Source organism: Amblyomma maculatum, chromosome 8, assembly GCF_055883805.1.
Source record: "Amblyomma maculatum isolate TAMU_Amacu chromosome 8, ASM5588380v1, whole genome shotgun sequence".
Classification (NCBI taxonomy): Eukaryota; Metazoa; Arthropoda; class Arachnida; order Ixodida; family Ixodidae; genus Amblyomma; species Amblyomma maculatum.
Genome location: NC_139351.1, coordinates 15,277,719 through 15,292,613, shown reverse-complemented (window position 1 = coordinate 15,292,613; position 14,895 = coordinate 15,277,719). Strand labels below are relative to the sequence as shown.

The following is a 14,895-nucleotide window of genomic DNA, read 5'->3' as shown; positions in this document are numbered from 1 at the left end:
TTCGTACTAGTTACTTTCCATTGTGGAAGTGTGCGGAACAAACGAGGGCACGATAGCGGTGTTGTTTTTCTTGCCTTGTGTAATCCTTGTTTTCGGCACTTCTAATAAGCGGTGGAAATAAGTGCGGTACAGCTTTCGCCGCGTTTGCCGTGTTACGCAGTCCAGTGACACATTAGACCGTTTTTAGTGAGATCACCTGAGTAGCCCTGTCGAATTGTGTACAGTTTGCAGCTGGGAGCGTGTTCGGCTAAGTTAGATTGTTCGCTCAAATGGTAGTATCGCGCTGCTTCGCAAATATAAGAACAAAGTGCGTGAAACTCCCTTACTGTGCACTTTCTTTTTCTTAGGCGCCAGAAGGCCAGCGGCAGAATCTTCTGAGCTGTTCTGTGCTTATAATCAGCGTATTGTGCAGCAGCCACCTCATCAAGTGGCTGGCGCCATACGTTGACTTCGTGCAAAGAAGTTCTGACGCACGTCTCGAAATTTTTCATGGAAAGAAATTCATAGACATACGCCCCGAAGACTTGATTAACGACGGTATTAGGTCGCCGGCATGCCGATGCACATAAGTTATAAGCTGTCGAGACTGTACGACGACAGCTGTGCTAGCGAATCTCCTAAGGCTGGATGGTGAGCCGTCGGTGTCGTATGCGTCGTAATTCGAAGAGTCACGCTCATAGTGCGGCTGTGTAGTTTGGACATGGCACATGCTGTCGGGACGGAAGAAACCAGATTAGGATTAGTCTTGCGCCTCATGGTGGTGAGTCGTCGCCACATCCAGGTGCCGCTATGATCTTGATATGCGGGACATGCGAAGCTTTAATCAATGCGGTGCATGACTATAATCAAGATTTTGTCTGCCCTACACTTCAAGACCACTGCGGCTTTAGCAGGCCTTTGATTTAATGCTTGTTTAAACCGTCTTAAGAAAGTTTATTATTATTCTGAGTGAAGACTTGCTGGACGCGAAGGGGGGGGGGGGGGGGGGGGGGGTGGGGGGGGTGAGTTAGCTAGCATTTTTGACAATGTGCCTCCCCAAGTATTTATTTGACCCTTAGTCGTTGTATAGATGTCGACTGTATACAAATACATTCGATAGATAGCTTCTGGTTGAGAGCCATTTGATTGTCAATACATATTGCCGCATAGAAGAGGACACAAAAGATGACGACTGGGAATAAAAGCGCGAGCCCGAAAAAAGAAAGAGGAAGCTTGAGCGCAAGGCTCGTTCCAGTCGACTATTAAAACGTTCTTATCTTAGGCCCTCCTTGGCGTCCTATCGAAACGTGACACTGGTGGAGCGCGCTGGGGTATGCATAAGACTCCTTCCGGCATTCCACAGCGAATCCTAGACATCGACACGCCGGTGCATCGCGCTAGCCGCCGCCTTTTAGGCCTAGCCCCGGAGTTCAGCCATCTGCCAAGCGACTCTTCAAACGCCCAAGTTCATCAGGTCTCCCAAACCATGGCACATCCCAACCCTACTCCGGTGACTCTTCAGAACACCAAGGTGCCAGAGTGCTTTCGCGTGGAAGCGTTTGAAGATGTGGAGGACTGGCTTGGCCAGTTTGAGCGAGTGGCCAAAATAAATCAATGGAGCGCAAACCAGAAGCTTTCCAATGTTTATTTCGCCCTTCAGGACAATGCGAGAATGTGGTTTGAAAACCGCGAGGCAAGCTTATCCACATAGAATGACTTCCGCTGCCAGCTGGTAAACACATTTGCGAGAAGTGATCGGCGAGACAATGCGCTACGCCTGCTTGAAGTGCGCATCCAGAAGCCGAATGAGAGCATGGCTATGTTTGCGGAAGACATGGATCGCCTTTTTCGCCGTGCCGACCCTGATATGAGTGAGCCAAGGAAGCTACGGCATCTCATGCACGTTGTTAAAGAACAGGTGTTTGCTGGCTTGGTGCGCAACCCACCCAAAACCGTGAGTGAGTTCGTTAAGGACGCTACTGCTATAGAGCGAGCCCTACAAGACCGGTGCCGCCAGTATAACCGACCTGTCAATTGTGCCGCGACGACTACGGCGGCGCTGACTGCAACAGATAAGACCACTCTTCGAGACATCATTAGAGAAATTGTCCTTGAGGAGTTGCAGCGAATTACGGCTGCGAAGGCTCAGTCGTCAGGGGACCTTATGGAAGCTGTGAGAAATGAAATTCGGTACGCCTCATCACCGTCTGCACCATGCAACGAGTCTCGTCCAGTCGACAACGAGGAGGCCCTTTCCCAACCGCGTATTGCCAAACCATATCCCGTAGGCGCACTGGAGCAGACGACGCTTTCATGCGAGTTAAAACGGCGATTGTTGCTGAAAGGTCTCTCTGAACGAAACCTAAAGGTAACATACACTCACTGTAAACGGCAATTCTTGCTGAAATATGTCTCTGAACGCAACCTAGAGGTAACATGCACTCAATGAAATCAGGAAAAAATTATGGTGAAGGTAACTGCTAAGAGTAACCATTGTCATACCGATGTTTACCGAAATGTGTCAGTGAACGCAACCTAAAGGTAACATACACTAACTGAAGGCAGGAAATAATTACGGTGAAGGCAACCGAAAGAAAAAAAAATAAAAAATATTAAAACAAAGGCGTCGAACAGATATTTCAGGAGCATCAGTCCAGAGGTGGGCGGTATTAATCCATTGCGCCACAAAAGCGACGAAACAGTGGCCTTTAAATGCATTATTATTCGTTTAGACAATATATTCACAATTTATCACCAGGTGGCGTTGCTCAGAGGAATCGCGTCGTCTGCTCGAGTGCTCCTACGGGATATGGTTTGGTAATAAGCTTCCCAACCATGCCACGCTCCCCAACCGGTCAGCTGCACGGCGGATATTCCTGCACCTTACCACGAGCCGCATCCCGAGAGCTATGCCGCGGTCCTTCGTCGCCCACCTCCAGACCTCGCCCTACCTAGCTCACCGAGCCGTCAGGAGACGCGGTTCTTCCAGGGGCCTAAGTGGGCGCCTGCCAGGCGCTCTCACCTGCGCCGAACTGACAAGTGGCGCAGTTGGGAGAGCCGACCGCTCTGTTTTTACTGCGGACAACCTGGCCATGTATATCGGTACTGCCGCTACCGCGAAGAGGGGCAGGCCTTTCCGCCTGCTTCTGCTCGCTGCCGCTTCGACGCTGACTCCGTCGAAATCACGGACGACAATCCGGTCAGCAGGGAAACCGAGTCTCCAGGTTTCCGCCGCCGCTACTCCCCATCGCCACAACGTTATTATCCGCCGATGCGTCGCAGCACTGCTGACGTTAGCGGACGGCGGTCCCCTAGCCCTGGCCGGGGAAACTAACAGCCGCAACCTCTCGAGGGGAGGTTGCAACCAGTCGAAAAGTGTTAAAACCCTCACCACCACCGCAATTGCCGACAACCCGTGCTTCTGACGCCGCCGTTAACATTGACATTGCCGCAATACCGTCGAAAATGCCGCCTACGTTACCGCCGAAAATGCCGCACCAGATGATCAGCCATGACGACGAAGCTGACAGCGCCGACCTTGCCGCACTTCCGCCGCAAATGCTGAAAGAAACGAGCAACCCAGATAACTTTGTTAGCTCTGACCTCGCCGTTTCCATTGATGGGCTGGAGGTACATGCTCTGGTGGATTAGCCAGAAACTGGCCGACACACTGCGAAGTGTAAAAACTGAATGGACTGGGCCAGTAATAAGAAGTTCGGGGGGTCAGCTACTGGCACCGACAGGGAAATGCACTGCCCGGATAGGAATAGGAAACGCGGTGTTTGTTGGCAGCTTCGTTATTCTCCCTGACTGCTGCAAAGACCTCATCTTGGGCATGGACTTTCTGCGTCTTCATGGAGCTGTAATAAACATTCGTGACAGCGTCGTTGCCTTCATCAATAACCACGAAGACCTTGGTTATGCGCAAGTATCACAATTGCCCTTACGCGTCGCCAATGAGACGGTGGCATTACCCCCGCGATCATGCTCTCTTGTTGAAGTGAAATGCGACGTGGCGCATACAGGCGATGGCGTCGCCGAACGGGCAGTTACCCTGGTACTCAGCCGAGGTATTTCTATACCTCGAGGGCTGGTCAACTTGACCAATGGGCATACCGAAGTGCTGCTGACAAACTTCAGCGAGGAGCGTCAGCAAATTCCGAAAGGCACAACTGTGGCCTTTTCGACAGCCTTCCCGCACTGCTTCTCACTGCAACAGGAAGGATCAATGTGCAAGGCACCCGTAACCATCGTCGATGTGAGCCCAAATTTGTCTTGTTCAGAACGGGGCCGCCTTTTGGATCTCATAGATCAATTTCGAGACTGTTTTGCTTCAGAATCGCGGATCGGCCAAACGCCTTTGACAAAGCATCGGATTATCACGGATGGCTCGATTCGCCCGATTCGACAAAATCCGTACCGTGTGGCTCCAAAAGAACGTGAAGCCATTCAGCGCCAGGTGGCCGAACTGCTTAGAGACGACGTTATCCAGCCGTCACAGAGTCCATGGGCTTCCCCCGTGGTACTTGTTAAAAAGAAGAACGGCAGCTTACGATTTTGCATAGACTATCGCAAGCTCAACCAAGTGACCCAAAAAGACGTGTACCCTCTTCCTCGCATCGACGATTCCATTTTTTCGCCTACGAAATGCACGTTACTTCTCATCGATGGACTTCAAAAGTGGATATTGGCAAATCGAAGTGGATGAGAGGGATCGGGAGAAGACAGAATTCGTCATTCCCGACGGATATGAGTTTAAGGTCCTTCCGTTCGGTTTATGCTCGGTGCCAGCAACATTTCAGAGGGTGATGGACGCTGTGCTTTCGGGACTTAAGTGGCAAACATGCCTGGTGTATCTTGACGACGTGATTGTGTTTTCGGCCACATTTGAAGAGCATCTACTCCGTTTGCTAGCTGTGTTTCAGTCGATAAGATCTGCGGGCCTCACACTAAAACCCGAGAAGTGCCACTTCGGTTACGAGGAGCTACAGTTCTTAGGTCACGTCGTTAGCCAAGAAGGTGTCCGGCCTGATCCTTAAAAGCTCTCAGCAGTCGCCAAGTTCCCAACACCTACGGAAAAAAAGACATTGCGGCGCTTCGTGGGTCTTTGCGCCTATTACCGTCGGTTTATTGCTGGCTTCTCACGAATTGCCTGGCCATTAACTTCGCTGACGCGTGACAACGCTGTCTTTCGCTGGGGTGAAGAAGAGCAACACGCTTTCACTGAGCTGCGGAGGCGTCTACAGACACCACCTGTCCTGGCGCACTTTGATGACGACGCCCCTACACTGCTTCATACGGATGCCAGCAACGTGGGCTTAGGTGTTGTGTTGGTGCAGTGCCAGGATGGTGTGGAAAAAGTGATTGCTTACGCCAGCAGGACCCTATCTAAAGCAGAAGCGAACTACTCGGCGACCGAAAAAGAATGCCTTGCAGTGGTATGGACGGTTATGAAGTTCCGCCCTTATTTGTACGCTCGCCCCTTTCAAGTCGTCAGCGACCATCACCCTCTCTTTTGGCTGACGAGCTTAATTTATTTATTTATTTATTTCAATACCCTCAAGGCCCGAGGGCATTACAGAGGGGAGTGGGTTATATTACAAAAGTATCACATAAAAAACAGCAACAAAATACATGTCAACATATAAATGACGCTCCCGAGAAAAAAAAAGAGAGAGGTTAAATAAAAGGAATAAGCAATTAAACATTCTGAGTACACACCCACACATGAGAAGGAACAACACATAAGTACACAGGGCATAAAGGCAACTTTTGCAAAGGACGAAATGACGCTCAAAAAGCAATAACGCAACAAAGAATATAAGTTTTTAAAAAAGATTGGCTGATCTCAAAATAGCTGAAAGAAAAGAAAAAATGGCATTGCAACAAATTCATGTGTTTATGATACTGATAGGCTGAGTAAGGCAGATTGGAACACAGAATTATCAAAGATTTCAACCACATTTCGGGGGAGGTGATTCCAACTTGCCGACGTGCTGGGGATGAATGAATTGTAAAATTGATTGTTTTGACACGCAGGAATACCAATCTTATAACGATGATCGATGCGAGCTGAAACGTAACAAGGTGCTGTTAATTTATTCTTAAGAACGGGGTTGTCATGATAGATTTTATGGAACAAGCCAAGCCGGTAAATTTTCCTACGTTGTGATAGCAGAGGATAGCGATAAATTAGCTTTCATAGTGGTGACGCTGGAGTTACGATGATAATTGGAAAGAATGAAACGTGCCCCCCGGTTCTGAACAGATTCAAGCTCATGGATGAGTGTTTCTTGACCGGGGTCCCAGATAGATGCAGCATATTCTAGTTTAGTACGAACTAATGATTTGTAAAGAAGTAATTTTACAGGACTAGAAGAAAGATAAAAATTGTGACGTATGTAGCCCAGCATGCGATTAGCATTTTTGGTTATATGGTGTACATGCGTCTTCCAAGAAAGGTTAGAAGAAATGTACACGCCTAGATATTTGTTAGAGGACACAGATTCCAGAATGATGTTATTAAGATGAAATGAGGGCACTGTTGTAATACGACGAGAAACACGCATGTGCTTGCATTTTTTAGTGTTTAGTTGCATGTTCCACGTGTTAGACCAGCCAAGAGCACGGCTAATATCGGACTGAAGAAGCGCTACATCAGAATAACTGTTAATTTCGCGGTATATGACACAGTCATCTGCAAAAAGGTTAATCGATGAACATATGGTATCAGGTAAATCGTTGATGTAGATGAGAAAAAGCAAAGGTCCCAGCACAGAGCCTTGCGGAACGCCCGATTGAACTGGGGAAGAGAAGGAGCAAGTGTTATTAGCAGTGACAAATTTTGAACGATCAGTAAGAAAACAATGAAGCCACGCAAGAACGTTAGTGTCAAGGTTAAGTTTACTTAATTTTAAAAACAGCAGTTGATGCGAAACCTTGTCAAACGCTTTAGAGAAATCTATGAATATACAATCGACAATAGAACCCCTGTCAAGGATGGAACTTAGATCATGTGTAAATGATAATAGTTGAGTTTCGCATGAAAATGACTTTCGATATCCATAATCTGTAAAAAAGCCATTTGACTGAAGGAATGATACAAGGTGAGTGTAAATGACATGCTCCATGATTTTACATGGAATGCTCGTAAGTGAAATGGGTCGATAATTAAGTGCCGAATGTTTGTCCCCAGACTTGTGAAAGGGAATCACCTTCCCAACCTTCCAGTCCTCTGGAATACAGGCTGTCTGAAGAGATTGCTGGAATAGATTAGAAAGTATTATAGCGCTGTACACTTTAGTCCTGATCAGAAACTTGGAATTGATGTTATCAACACCACACGATGAAGAAATGTTTTGTTTTCCAATTAATTTTTCCACGCCAGCAATATCAAACACAATAGGGTCCATTGGTGGAAAACCAGCACCAGAATAAGCGGGGGCTACAGAATACAGATTTTTGGAAAAAGCGGAAACAAAAGCACAGTTAAGTACATTTGCGCACTCATCAAGTGGGATTAGTTGGTTGCTTGAGTCTTTGAGCGTAATGCCTGAATCATCTCTTTTATTGACTAAGTTCCAAAATTGCCTAGGGTTACTAAGTAAAAGGTATGGTAATGTAGTATTGAAAAATGTCTCCTTAGCGTGTTTGAGGGCTTTTTTGTATTCAACAGCCACCGTATGATACACAGCCCAACGTTCTTGAGAGCCAGTTAGTTTTGTAGAGCGGAAAATGCGTTTTTTCTTGTTACTAAGCCTTTTTAACGATTGATTGAACCATGGTGACTGCCGGTTAGAAGTAATTACTGTGCGCGGAACGTATTTCTCAGTGAGCGATGAAACTTTTTCTTTAAAAAATTCCAGTTAGCGTTTACGGAGCGATCATAAAAACCTGTTAAGTAATCATTTAAAAAAGCAGACAGCTCATGGTTAAATGGCATCAAAATTAGCATTTTTATAGTCGCGGATATATTTTTTGTGGTTACCCTGATGAGGTACGGTGCAAGATAAAGAAAAATGAAGCAGTAAGTGATCACTTAGCCCTGGTAGGAACGATAAAGGCTGAAAAAGATCAGGCGAAGTAGTAAGAATTAAATCAAGGATGTTAGAAGTAGTCGACATGATCCGAGTTGGCTGCATCACAAGCTGGGACAAGTTGAAATCACTGCACAAACTCAAAAATCTATCGCCTTCACTGGAAAAAGGATTACAATAAGAATTTACATCACACCACACAATGTTAGGTAAATTAAAGTCGCCTAGTAAAATGAAGGGACTGTTTGGATACCGCACAGTAATCATATGGATGCCATCATGAAGGTCGTCGGCAAAGGTTGGTGAACTGGAAGGCGGACGATAGCAAGTACCCAATATCAATTTCTTGGAGCACGTGCGAATTTAAACCAAGACTAGTTCTAAATCGGTTGTACAATGGATAGGAAAAGACAAAATAGCATCACAGACGGCGATAAGCACGCCTCCACCACACCGAGCACCCCTGTCACACCGATAAATGTTGTAGCGCTTTTGACAGTCAAAGAGTTCACTGCTATCAACCTTCGCAGACAGCCAGGTTTCAGTAAGGCATACTATGTCGGCATCACATGCATTGATAGCAGAGCAAAGATCGCCGCGTTTTGCAAGTATGCTCCGTATATTTGTGAATAAAAATGAAAGCTGGTTACTGACGGGTAACTTGATTCCACTGCCCCTCGCGTAGTGCTAATCAGTGATGGGCTGAGCGGATGAGGTGGAAGGAATAGATAGTGCATGCATGTCATCAGAAGATTCGACCAGTGGCGTAGAGACACTGGAAAGTGCATGCACGCAATCATCAAAGGGATTGTAGGTGTAACACGTTTTGTTTATGTACAATTTATTGAAGCGAAGTTTGAAGGTTAATGGTTGGGTTTTGCCAAATTCAACCAGTTTCTTCCTAGCAAGACGAGTAGCGACGGAATAGTCTTCACTAACTCCATTTTTTTTCTTCCTTCAGCTTAGAACTAGCGACGAGTATTTTCTGTTTAAGCGTGTAAGACGAAAATTTAGCAATAAGTGGCCTGCATTTATTCGGAGTATACACACCGAGCCTGTGTGCTCTTTCGACCAGAATTTCGGTGGGTGGAATTTTCAAACAGGACGAAAGCATGCTAACCAGTTTTTCCGCTGACTGAGCCCAGGATTCGGATTGTGTGTCTGATAGGCCGTAGAAAAGAAGATTGTCTCGCCGCTGCCTGTCTTCAAACTGAGCCTGCTAAGAGTGCAGTTGAGAGTTTTCAGTTGAAAGACGATCAATCGACTGGCGAAGACGCTGTAGCTCCTCCTCAACTGCCTCAAGGGTGACGGTTTTGCATTCAACCCCTGTTAGCCTTCTTTCTATATCTGCCAGATTTTCTTGAAATTTAGCCTGTGTTTTTTTAAGATCGTCAACAGACTTGATTAAATCATTCTGATCCCTTTCCATTTTTTCAGTCCGCGTGTTCACAGTTTGCAATATTGCAAGCATATCGTCCATTTGCGTAGAACCAGAATCTGACGGAGAGTCCTGCGCCCTCGATCTCGTGTTCGGCGGAGGCCCAGGGTTGAGCTCAACATCACCGGACAACATAAGCAGATGGGTTGTAACATCAAAGCATTCACTGAGCACGGAAAGCAAAACTCCCGGGCGTGGGAACAGCAGCAGACAAACGTTATTCGATTTCTTAGCGTATAGAGGTGTAACAGGACTAACCTGGACGAGGAAGCAGAGCGGGTTAGAAAACCGCATCGTCGTGCTGTTCACACGCCGAGTCTCCTTCGATTACAAGAATTCGATATGGCAGTTATATACAAATCTCGATACAAGCACACGGATGCAGATTGCCTTTTGCGAGCGCCGGTCGAACCTTCCACTATGACTTCATTTTCATTTCATTTCATTTATTTTTCCCTTAAAGGCCCGAGGGAATTACATAAGGGGGGAGCAAACTCAATATACAATGCGAACAAGAACAGGAAAACATAAAAATAACAAGAAAAGAAAAGAAAACAGAAACAAAAGAAATAATGCAAGGGTTAGACGAAATAATTTTTAAAAAACAAAAAGAACAAAATACCGTAAGTAAATGGCGCCGAATATGTTATACAAGAGAAAAACGCTTTCACGAAACTGGTGAAACTTGAGCCGGTTGGTACGTCATCGATGGCAACGTCAGCACAACTACAAACACACGTAAAAAAAGTCAAGACAAGGTAAGCGCTGCCTCCCCCGCGCGCCCACAATTCAGCCGACGTCATCAGCGATTTCTTTACGAAAGATGGTCGTTTAATTTTATCCTGAATGATTTGCGATCAGTGCATGATACGATGCTGTTTGGCAGGGCGTTCCACAGTACTATTGCGTCCGGAAAAAATGAAGAATTTGATGCTAAGGTGCGACAGTTGATACGTGCAATGCTATGATTATGGTTTAGGCGGCTAGATGTCCTGTGGGGGGGTTGTAGCTTTGCATGTCTCGTACGGGGATGATAATAGAAGTGATGTAGAAGACATAGGCGAGATATGATACGGCGTGACATGAGCGATGGAATGGCGATGGATTGTCTCAGTGCTGTGATACTGGTTTTCTTTGAATAGCAAGATGTTATAAATCGGATGGCGCGATTCTGTACGGCTTCAAGGTCGGTGGCGAGATACGCTTGTGATGGATGCCAAATGGAGGACGCATATTCTAGTTTGGGGCGAATGAAAGTTATATAGGCTAGTTGCTTTATTTCCGGGGATGCGGCCTTCAAGTTACGTCGCAGATAACCGAGTGTGCGTGAGGCTTCTGCGCAAATGTTTTGAATGTGGGTTACCCATGATAGTGATGGTGTTAGGTGGAGGCCAAGATATCTGTAGGATAATGCGGGGGTAATTAAAAGCGAGCCAATACTATATTGATGCTGATTCACAGTGTGTTTTCTCGTGAAAGTCATGGATTTACACTTGCTAATGTTTAAAGGAAGGAGGAATTTATTAGACCGAAAGGCGAGTGTATTAAGATCAGATTGAAGCAAACATGAGTCGTTGGTCGTCCTAATCTCTCTGTATATGACGCAGTCATCCGCAAAAAGACGTAATTTTGATTTTATATTACAAGGGAGATCGTTAATGTAAATTAGGAATAGTAGCGGTGACAGTCCGGCGCCTTGTGGGACTCCCGATGTTACATTGGTGAGAGGTGAGTGGCTATCATTTGCGGAAGTGAACTGCTTGCGTCCTGAAAGAAAATTTTTAATCCAGCGGATTAGGTTGGCGGGAATTCCTAGGGATGAGAGTTTCTGAACTAAATGACTGTGGGGAACGCGAAAAAATGCTTTGGAGTAATCGAGGAATATAGCATCTATTTGAAGGTTATTGTCCATGGATTCTAGTAAGTCATGTATGAACTCAGCAAGCTGTGTTTCACATAAGAGATGTTTTCTAAAACCATGCTGTTGAGGATAAAAGAAGTCGTTAGATTCGAGGTGTGCCATTAGGTTCATGAATATAATGTGTTCGAGAAGTTTGGATGGGACACTGGTTAGAGAGATAGGACGGTAGTTGGATGCTGATTTGCGGTCGCCTGTTTTGAAGACTGGAATGATTTGAGCGATTTTCCAATCGTCCGGTATTTCCTCCGATTGGAAAAACTGGGTGAAGATTAATTGTAATATCTGTGACGAGGTTTCCGATGTGTTTTTCAGTAGTTTGCTATTGATAGGGTCAGAGCCTGCCGATGAAGACAATTTTAGAGAATCAATGAGGTTACTGATACCGTTTGCATTAATCTGTAAACGGTATCAGTAACATCATTGATTCTCTAATGAAGATACTGATGAAGATACTGCGTTTTTAGGTGTCATAGATGACGCAACGCTTTCCCAACAGCAGCGAGAGGACCAGGAATTGCTCCCTCTTATTCATTTCTTGCAGAAGCGAACTACGGTAGTGCCTATGATTTTCGCCCGAGTAATCTCTTCATTCTTTATTCGCAACAACATACTTTACAAGAAGAACTTCTGTCCTGGGGGAAATAGTCATCTACTCGTCGTCCCATCTGCTCTCCGCAGTGACGTTTTGCAAGCGTGTCGCGACGAGCCAACCGCCGGTCACCTAGGCTACACCCGCACGTTGGCTAGAGTACAGCACGGATACTACTGACCAAAACTGCCGGCGACAGTGAAACACTATGTACGTACGTGCATAGACTGCCAGCGCCGTAAGTCACCCCCTGTAAAACCAGCTGGCCTACTTCATCCTCTTCAAGTGCCAACAACACCTTTTAAGCAAATCGGCATGGACCTCCTGGGACCATTTCCGACGTCTACAGCCGGGAATAAATGGATAATTGTCGCCACCGATTATCTGACCCGCTACGCGGAGACCAAGGCTCTACCAAGGGGTGCCGCTGCCGAAGCAGCTAGGTTCTTCGTTGAGAACATAGTCCTGACGCATGGCGCTCCGACACTTATTATACCTAACCGAGGAACTGCATTTACGGCCAAACTTTTGGAGACCGTTCTTCACCTCAGTGGTACCAGTCACCGTAAAACTACAGCCTATCACGCTCAAACCAATGGGTTGACGGAACGCCTCAATAAGACCCTCACAGACATGCTTTGCATGTATGTCGACATGAGCCATAAGAATTGGGACGAAATACTTCGCTACGTCACGTTCGCCTACAATACGGCACGCCAAGACACCACTCGCATGCACCATTCAGCCTCCTTCACGGGCGACCAGTAACAACTATGCTGGATGCAATGTTCCTCCCGAATGCCGACGCCGATGATCTCGATCAGGACGCCGAGGAATTCGCTCAGCGTGCAGAGGAAGCTCACCAACTAGCGCGTGTGCGGATCAAAAATCAGCAGAAGCATGATGCACGACGCTACAATCATAGCCACCGACATGTAATGTACGAACCTGGCGACAAAGTGTGGGTCGGGAAGCCTCTTCGCCGCCGTGGACTTTCCGAAAAACTAATGCGGCGATATTTCGGACCTTATGTTGTTCAGCGACGTTTAACCGACGTCACTAATGAGGTGGTACCAGACGGGGTGTCGACGTCAAAGCGACGCCAGCACCAAGCTGACGTCGTCCACGTCGTACGTATGAAGCCGTATCACTCGGGTTGACCTTAACCTCCTACTTCCTTTTGTTCTCATCGGGACGATGCTTCCTAAGGAAAGGGGCAAATGCCGCGTAGAAGAGAACCCAAAACATGACGACTGGGAACAAAAGCGCGAGCCTGAAAGAAGAAAGAGGAAGCTTGAGCGCAAGACTCGTTCCAGTCGACTATTAAAACCTTCTTATCTTAGGCCCTCCTTGGCGTCCTATCGAGACATGACAATATGTGATAAACAATAATCAATTTGTGCTATTGCGTCGCTCTGAAGTACGGAGACTGGGCCGTGGCGGCTGTTACCTAAATTCTGGCTGTGAAATAAATGGCTCAGAATTGTCTTCTCAGACGTTACTATCGGGAATGGGAGTCGCTCGGAGGCGTGAGTGGAACGCACATCACATTTCTGCGAACCAATGAATTTTTTTTAATAGCCCCGGTGTATGGTCTCATTACAGTGACTGTAGGGCTCCGAAGAATCTTGCGCTCTTTGTCCACCCTCTTTGTGGCGTAATGCAACTTTATTTTATTTGTAGCGCGGTATGCGCCGAGACTAGTCTCCAGTGAATACAGGGAAGAACAAATATTTCCGAATTGTTCCAGAATTTTGCATTTTCATTTGACCGGCCTTGCTAGATCTATTTGTCCAGTTTATATTGAGCGCTGCCGAATGCTGCCGGCAATTCTGTCCGACGACCAGCGGGAAAGGGAGAGAGAACCCTTTTAATGGAAAACAGAATTTAACCAGCATTTAGAATTCGCTGACATGCAACTATGAGTAGGAAAGAGAGCTGTGGAGAGATAGACAGAGTGGGAGGTGTTAAAAATGCAATAAAAGTAGCAGACGATAGAATGCGATCATTAAATGCGCAGGGATGCGTCGGTTACCAGCGAGCACTTCTGCCGCCACCGCCGCCACCGAGTTATTTCTTTTGCGGGCGGAAGTCCGCCCCATAAACAGTCGACTTCAACGCGACTGCGCCTGTCTGTTCTTATGGGCCGACAGCATTTTACACCATGACGTGGAAAAATATTTTTTGTATACAAGACATTTGCGAACGTAAAAGTTGGACTTGAGGTTTCTTATCAGTGCTCAAGAAATAAAGCGATTATTTTTCATATTGAGATAGTACGCCCTGCAATTCAGAGCGTGAATGACGTGGGCATTCCTGGTATATCAGGTAGTGTGTTTCTGACGACGGCGTCGGCTAGGAGTGAAAAGAAAGCTAGATGCAAATGCTTCCAGATAATTGTGAAAGAACGTCACCTGCGTTCTTTATGAGCAGATAAGACTCCCTTTCTTTCGTCGCCCGATCTGCTGCAATCGGCGACAAGGGGTGTGCGCGACAGAGCAATCTTTATGCTTGTTTAGCGCATGAATATATGGTACTGTAGAACGCGTCTTTGTGAAGCCGTTTATTGCTTGGACAACTTTCGCATTCAGTTATTGTCCCTTCTCACATGATTTCTTCAGCGCATATCCATGCAACTGCCTGTTCAACGCGTCGACTATATTGCGGTTCTAAATCTTGCGTAATCCATGCATATAAGTCGGCGCTGCGTTTCAGCCGCTTGCATAAATGACAGAAAGGAGCGAACCATGTTACCAACTGAGACTTTTGGTGTAACAATAGCCAGTATATGTCAGATTGTGTGAAGCGGACCAGTTGTCCTAATATCTTCTACGTCCCCCATTGCAGCGGAAGAATTCCTCCGAGATATTGAATTGAAAATAAACGTTTTCGTAATGTCATTTTTACGGATACCCTAGCTATACTCCTGGGA

The 14,895-nt window shown here is 46.4% G+C and overlaps 1 protein-coding gene and 2 pseudogenes across 1 annotated transcript in view; 2 read left to right on the top strand and 1 right to left on the bottom strand.

The window, feature by feature from the left end:
* LOC146180596 (solute carrier family 4 member 11-like) overlaps positions 1-14,895 on the top strand; it is a 117,772-nt gene that overhangs the window by 30,403 nt on the left and 72,474 nt on the right. The gene's annotated exons all lie outside the window — the stretch shown is intronic.
* Positions 1,466-8,563, top strand: LOC146180598 (uncharacterized; annotated as a pseudogene).
* On the bottom strand, positions 8,703-9,756 carry LOC146180597 (uncharacterized; annotated as a pseudogene).